Source organism: Malurus melanocephalus, unplaced genomic scaffold, assembly GCF_030028575.1.
Source record: "Malurus melanocephalus ecotype Western Australia unplaced genomic scaffold, MMel_1.1 scaffold_0, whole genome shotgun sequence".
NCBI classification, from domain to species: Eukaryota; Metazoa; Chordata; class Aves; order Passeriformes; family Maluridae; genus Malurus; species Malurus melanocephalus.
Window position 1 is genome coordinate 10,616,767 of NW_026623232.1, and position 5,840 is coordinate 10,622,606.

Below are 5,840 nucleotides of genomic sequence, written 5' to 3' on the forward strand. Positions count from 1 at the left end.
TAGAGCACAGTCAGGAGATGGAAACTCTCACTGTTGGAGTGTGTCTTGCACACAGGTTGCTTTTGAACTAGAGCTGCAGAACAGGAACCTGTAATACCCTTGAAAAGGGAAATTATGAAAATGTGGAATGATGTCCTACTTGTAAATTATCACTTTCTTCAGTAGAGCAATCTGGAATAGAGTTTCATTCTGGAGAGGACAGAATACCTGGGYTTCCAGCTTTTGGGAATGTTGTTCCTCTGCTGCAGCACAGCTGCTTTGTGTCCGCAGTCTGTCACTGACATGGAACAGCTTAATTGTCCCACAGCAGTGGGATTTAATAAACACTTTCAGTATCATCCCCACACCTTCAGTATAATAAAAAAACCCAACACCTGAGAAAAAATTTACTTCTAACTGCTTCTTGGCAGAAGGACAGGCATGCTGTATAGTATTCAGAGCATGAATGCAGTGTGGTCACATTCCCAATGCAACCACATGGACCCCAACATGTTCAATATGCAGTGCAGCTGTCAATTTTTTGCTTTGACMCATTTTTTACACAAACAGAAAAAACCTGAGCTACTCCCATGCCCAAACACACAAGAAAAAGAACTAATTCTGCCTAGATGAAGTGCATTGACATGACAAACTCATTGCAGTCAGCTCCACAACTCGGGGGACTGGAGGGGATCCCTCACTTGCACTTTTTGTCTAGCACTTACTAGACATGCTTAGCACTTTAAACAGTTCAGAGACTCAGCAAATTTCACAAGATATCAGCTCCAGAGCAGCTGGGAGGAAATCCTCCCAGAAAACTTGGGCCCAACGTCTCTCCTAGCTGACGAGATACATTAATTTGTTCTGAAACCCCAGAGGCCAGAGTAGGAGGGCATCAMAGTGGACAGCGCTGCTTCAATACTGACCCAACAGCACAAGCCTTGATGCAAATCCCATCAAGTCAACTCAAGCAAAATACAAATCTTGTCACAGAAAGTACAAAATCTATCCCACATTCTGAAGATCAGTCACTGTCTGCAAACACTTCCAGAAATTATTCCTACTTACTTAGGCAGAAGTCTGATTATAGAATCACTGGGACACAGCATTACTACTGATAAGTTTCAAAAAAATTTGCATCCTAGCTATGTCATTGCTAAAAGAGTTTATCCCTGTTATTTCCTTTAATGTTACCTTGCAGATGGACACAGTTGATATTTCTTCTCTTGGACTGTGCTGCAAGGTCAGGGAAATCACCAAATGCAGGGAGCTCAGGACATGACACCTTTTTTGATTTCCTGCTCAAAAGAAAGCTCTAGGGCATCTAAGAGCTCCTGCTCCTGCTAAGCTTTTGCTACTGTTGTCAGATAGTCTAAAAAAACTCTTAGTAGCTTTGAATTATGATCACCAAGAAAAATGTACTGCCTAAAGCTGCAGCTTTATGATGATGGGTGCTGGTGATGCACAGAAGTGCTTTCCACATGCTTCAAGAAATACGCAACCTCACCTTTTCTCCTGGACAAGGTATAAAGAACATCAATATTTATTGCTGGAACTTCCATCTACATCAGTGACTTTTCCACCCCAGCATCATATTTCAGCTGGGCTGAAAAGGAAGAGGAAGCTTTTGTGCAGCAGCCATGAACTGCCCAACATATGCACATTATGTGCATGTTTCATAGATTCACAATGAGCAAGACATTTTCCCGAGGAATTCAAACATCAGGAAAACTAGACACAATTTTCTGATAAAGAAATCCTCTGTGAAGTATCCATGCAAGCTGGTATGGCTTCTCCAGGTTAGCACACCCTGCACAGTGTCCCTCAAGAGCACAGCAAAACAACAATCCCCACTGCCAACCTCTCCAGCTCCAAGAGAACAGGGCTGGAAGATGAGTGCAGCCAGCTACTAGTGCAGCTAATCCCTTTCTCCTTCCTTCTTTCATGGATAGTTTCCCTTAAAACAGCATAGGGAAGATTTTTACAATTGTTCATCTTCATGAGACAGTCTTTGAAATAGGAACAATATTTTACTTCATGTGATTGTATAACATTGTCATGGCTTGAATATTTTTGACAGTGAAATAGGCTTACCTAATAAAGTGGGTGCTGTGTTGACTCCTCTTTCCTCCTTTCCTCAAAGGCAGGAGTGTTCACAGTACAGAGAGAAGGTATTTGCTGCTCTTCTTGGTTTTCAGAAATACAGTGCTTAAAAAGACCTATCTGCTCATGTAGTCTTGTTTGTCTCTTCCTACAATAACTACAACATGYCAGCTTGTTCAGCTGCAAGCATGGCAGGCAAAGCAAGATCAAAGAAATTAATTCAGCCTCATCAGTTTTCAGGGTGAGGTCTGATAGCTGGTGGAATTCATTCCTTGCCAGCAGGATTCCCTTGTAGAAATGTGCATGTGAAACAGAGGCTTATTGGAGCATTAGATTCCTGGGCAATGGCCATGGCCATCGAAATATTGCCAAAACCACGAACCACGAGGTTTCTATGCTGTTTAGCTCTCTGTCCTGGAACAAGGGTGCAGTCATAAARACCTCAGTGAATGCCAGTTTTTCCCTAGTGTCTTTCCCTACCAATTTGAYAAGTCATTTTGATGTCATCTAGTCAGGTAGCAGTCAGAAAGAACTGACTTTGAAGAACTTAGACACACAGCCTAGCTTTCATAATCCTACCATAGTTTCTGATTTGCTAAAGGAAGCTTATGCAGGGGTGGTTTCAGGCATACTTTTAAATATTCTAAACATTTTTATCGATGATTCATCCAATTTGCCTTGGAAAGTTTTGGGGTTTTTTTTTTKTTTGTTTTTTTTTGCCAGAGGGCATGGTTTTAAATTTGTTGCATTATTCATTCATAACGTCAGCTGACAGTGTTTCCAGCCAGGTGAGTAAAGAATAAGAACTAACTGGCGTATGAACCATAATGCTTAAGCAGGATCATTTCAGTATGGGGAAGATTCAGACATGACATAGCAGTAAATAGTATGTCTGAGTGTTCCTTACTTACAAGGACTTGAATGACAGTCTCAGCATATCCCATCTCTAAAAATAAAAGAACTTTTTAAATGTTTGTTTAGAATTAATTTCCTGACATGTCATTCAATAACTATTCCTGGTTCCATGGCACTTATGCATGACAAACACACCAGAAMATGGGATTTTTGAGGTGTATAGCTCTGGTTGGATGATAAGCAATTTCTGAGACAAAGCTTTGGTCCAGGCACCAGAGAGCACAATACATCTTCATGAAATATAGAATTAGTATTTGGATTTCCCAGCCAATCTGTTACCATCAGAGTTTGTATTTCTCCTGGAAATCCAGATGGACATCCAGATGAGGAATTAAGTTAATTAAGACCATATTTACTGCCTATAATTCCAAAGAAAGAAAATTATACAAGGTGACATTTAATTTTCTTTCTCTTCCCTAGTACCTTAAAAAGTGGTGCTCCCTGAAGGAAAAAGGGAAAAGCATCAGTCCTGTTTGACTGAGAGGCCAACAGACATTGCTGGACAATAAAATGGCAGGAGAGTAAGTCCTTCAGAATCAAGGGATGAGGAAAAACAGCACAGATATGTAACCCTCTTAACTTGTCTCACCCTACAATTTCAGGTGTAGTTCAAGTAAGACTGCTTTCTTTGTCCTTGATATCTCAGAATAATTTCACCAGATGCTCCTACAGATTCTCTGATCTGATTTTTCTTTTGCCATACCTTCATCAGGTCCCGTCCCTCATGGTCTGTAGCATAAACAGCACTTCTCTATGTACTRTATCTGAAGCATTGGATTTCTTAAACATCTACAGATCTTGGGAAATAAGGACCATGTCCATGGAGTCAAATGGAGGCCAGGCAGCATGTCCTAGGAAATGTAAAGTGCTATTAGAAATCTGAGTCCAGAGGGTTGAATCCTACACATGGACATGTAGATACCAACCAAGTATTTGCTGTAAAACTTCCTCTACTTCCTCTGTTTACCCATGACAGTTAAGCTGCACCATCTTTTTGGAAACAGCTTGAAAAGACAAGACACCAAAGAGAAAGCATTTTTAATAGATAAAAAAATTTATAGGTTAAATAAATGCTGTGACAGTGCTACCTAACTTATTTGAATTTATGCATATGTCATATCCATATTATGGCAATTATGGGAACATATAATTGAATAATGAGGCTGAAATCACCACAGAAGTTCTTTTAATTAAAATGCTTAAATTTTCTTTATACCTCTTTTTAGACAAGGTTTTGTACGGGGTTTATTTTTGTTGTATTGTGCTTTTTTTAAACAAAAAAGGGGGAAAATATATTTTGTTAAACAGCAGAATCATAAGAGAGAATAAAGCTGAAGGTGAGATCMAGTGATTATGACATGGGTCGGTGTGTGAGAGAAGCCTATCTCAGGTGTGGTGTGAGCCAAAGAAGAGCAATAATACATAGGYACAGTGAAGTACATTTTTTTTAATAATAGGATAACAATATACTTTGGTCAAAGTTCTAATAAAGATAACAGCCATTAAGARGACTAATCTCAAAGTTAACATTGCATAAATCAGCTGAGAATTTGGCCCTTGATCCAGATCTATTTGAATGAAATATTGACAAGTTCTAATTTTATCTTCAGTCCTGTGACTGTAACTGACATTAAYTCCCAGCTATCTGTAGAGGAAGGGACATTTTCTGCTAGACCATTCTGCTCCAAGTCCCAGCCAATCTGACCTTGGACACTTCCAGGGATGTGGCACCCACAGCTCTGGGCAACCTGCTCCAGTGCCTCACCATCCTCACAGCATAAAATTTCTTCCTAATGTCTAATCAAAAACCTGCTGGTTTTCAATTTAAAGCCATTACCTCTTGTCATTGTCCCTACATGCCCTTGTAAAATGTCCCTCTCCATCTCTCTTTTAGGTCTTTTAGGTACTGGAAGATCCTATAAGGTGTCCCTACACCCTTCTCTTTTCCAGGCTGAACAACCCCAACTCTCAGCTGTCTCCAGAGGAGAGGTGCTGGAGCCCTCTGATCACCTCTGTGGTCCTCCTCTGGACTTACTCCAGCAGGACCAAACTTTCCTGTGTTGGGATTTCCAAAGCTGGACAGCACTCTACTCAGGGTCTCCTGGAGAAAATGCAGGAGGACATCAGATGGAGGACATCACCTTCCCTGACYTGCTGGCCACGCTGCTTTTGAGGGAGTGMAGGATGTGGTTGGCTTTCTGCTCTAGAGCAAGGATCAGAACCCACAACTGTTTCACAAGTTGACTGCCACAACTAAACCTGGGATGTGAATTTCCATGGCCTGACTTATACCTCCCGGATCTCTAAGACAGGACAACATTTTAATGCTRGTGGGGCACATCAAACCCCACTCTAAAATTGCTGGACATGCATGTGGTCAAAATACAAGACTAGGAAGCAGAAGTGCTGTTATTCTCCTCAGTTTCTCTCCTTTCAGAGTAACTTGCAAAAGCAGCCTGCCTTGAAGATCTTTTACGAAGATTCAACACTTCCTTTTCATAAAGCAATTTGAAATCCTGTGCTCACAGATACTAATAAGCCCTCATATATGATAATATACTTGATTTTAAACTCATAAATTCTCTAATTTATGCCTTTTCAGAACTCACAGCAACATGATTCATTAGAATAGTTAACAAATGACATGAATTTATTATTCAAAATTTATGAAGTACATTTTTTTCTCATTTACATGAAGATATGTAGTGCAATAGTCAATAACGCTTGCTCCATCCTCATTTTCAATTTATGATAGGGTTGTAGAGGAATGCAGGGAATAGAAATGCATCATCATAAAAAATTTTGAGATCAATGAGACCTAAATATTTTTCTCAGATTCCCCC

At 40.1% G+C, this 5,840-nt stretch overlaps 1 long non-coding RNA gene across 2 annotated transcripts in view; it reads left to right on the forward strand.

Moving 5' to 3' along the window:
• Window positions 1-5,635, forward strand: part of LOC130584455 (uncharacterized) — an 18,150-nt gene extending 12,515 nt beyond the window's left edge. The window contains exon 4 of one of the 2 annotated variants that reach the window (XR_008966510.1): window positions 4,892-5,635. This is a non-coding gene — a long non-coding RNA (uncharacterized LOC130584455). Of the gene's footprint in view, window positions 1-3,417; window positions 3,594-4,891 lie in introns of those variants that run through there. The other variant, XR_008966512.1, reaches the window with a different exon arrangement.
• The last annotated feature ends 205 nt before the right edge of the window (window positions 5,636-5,840 follow it).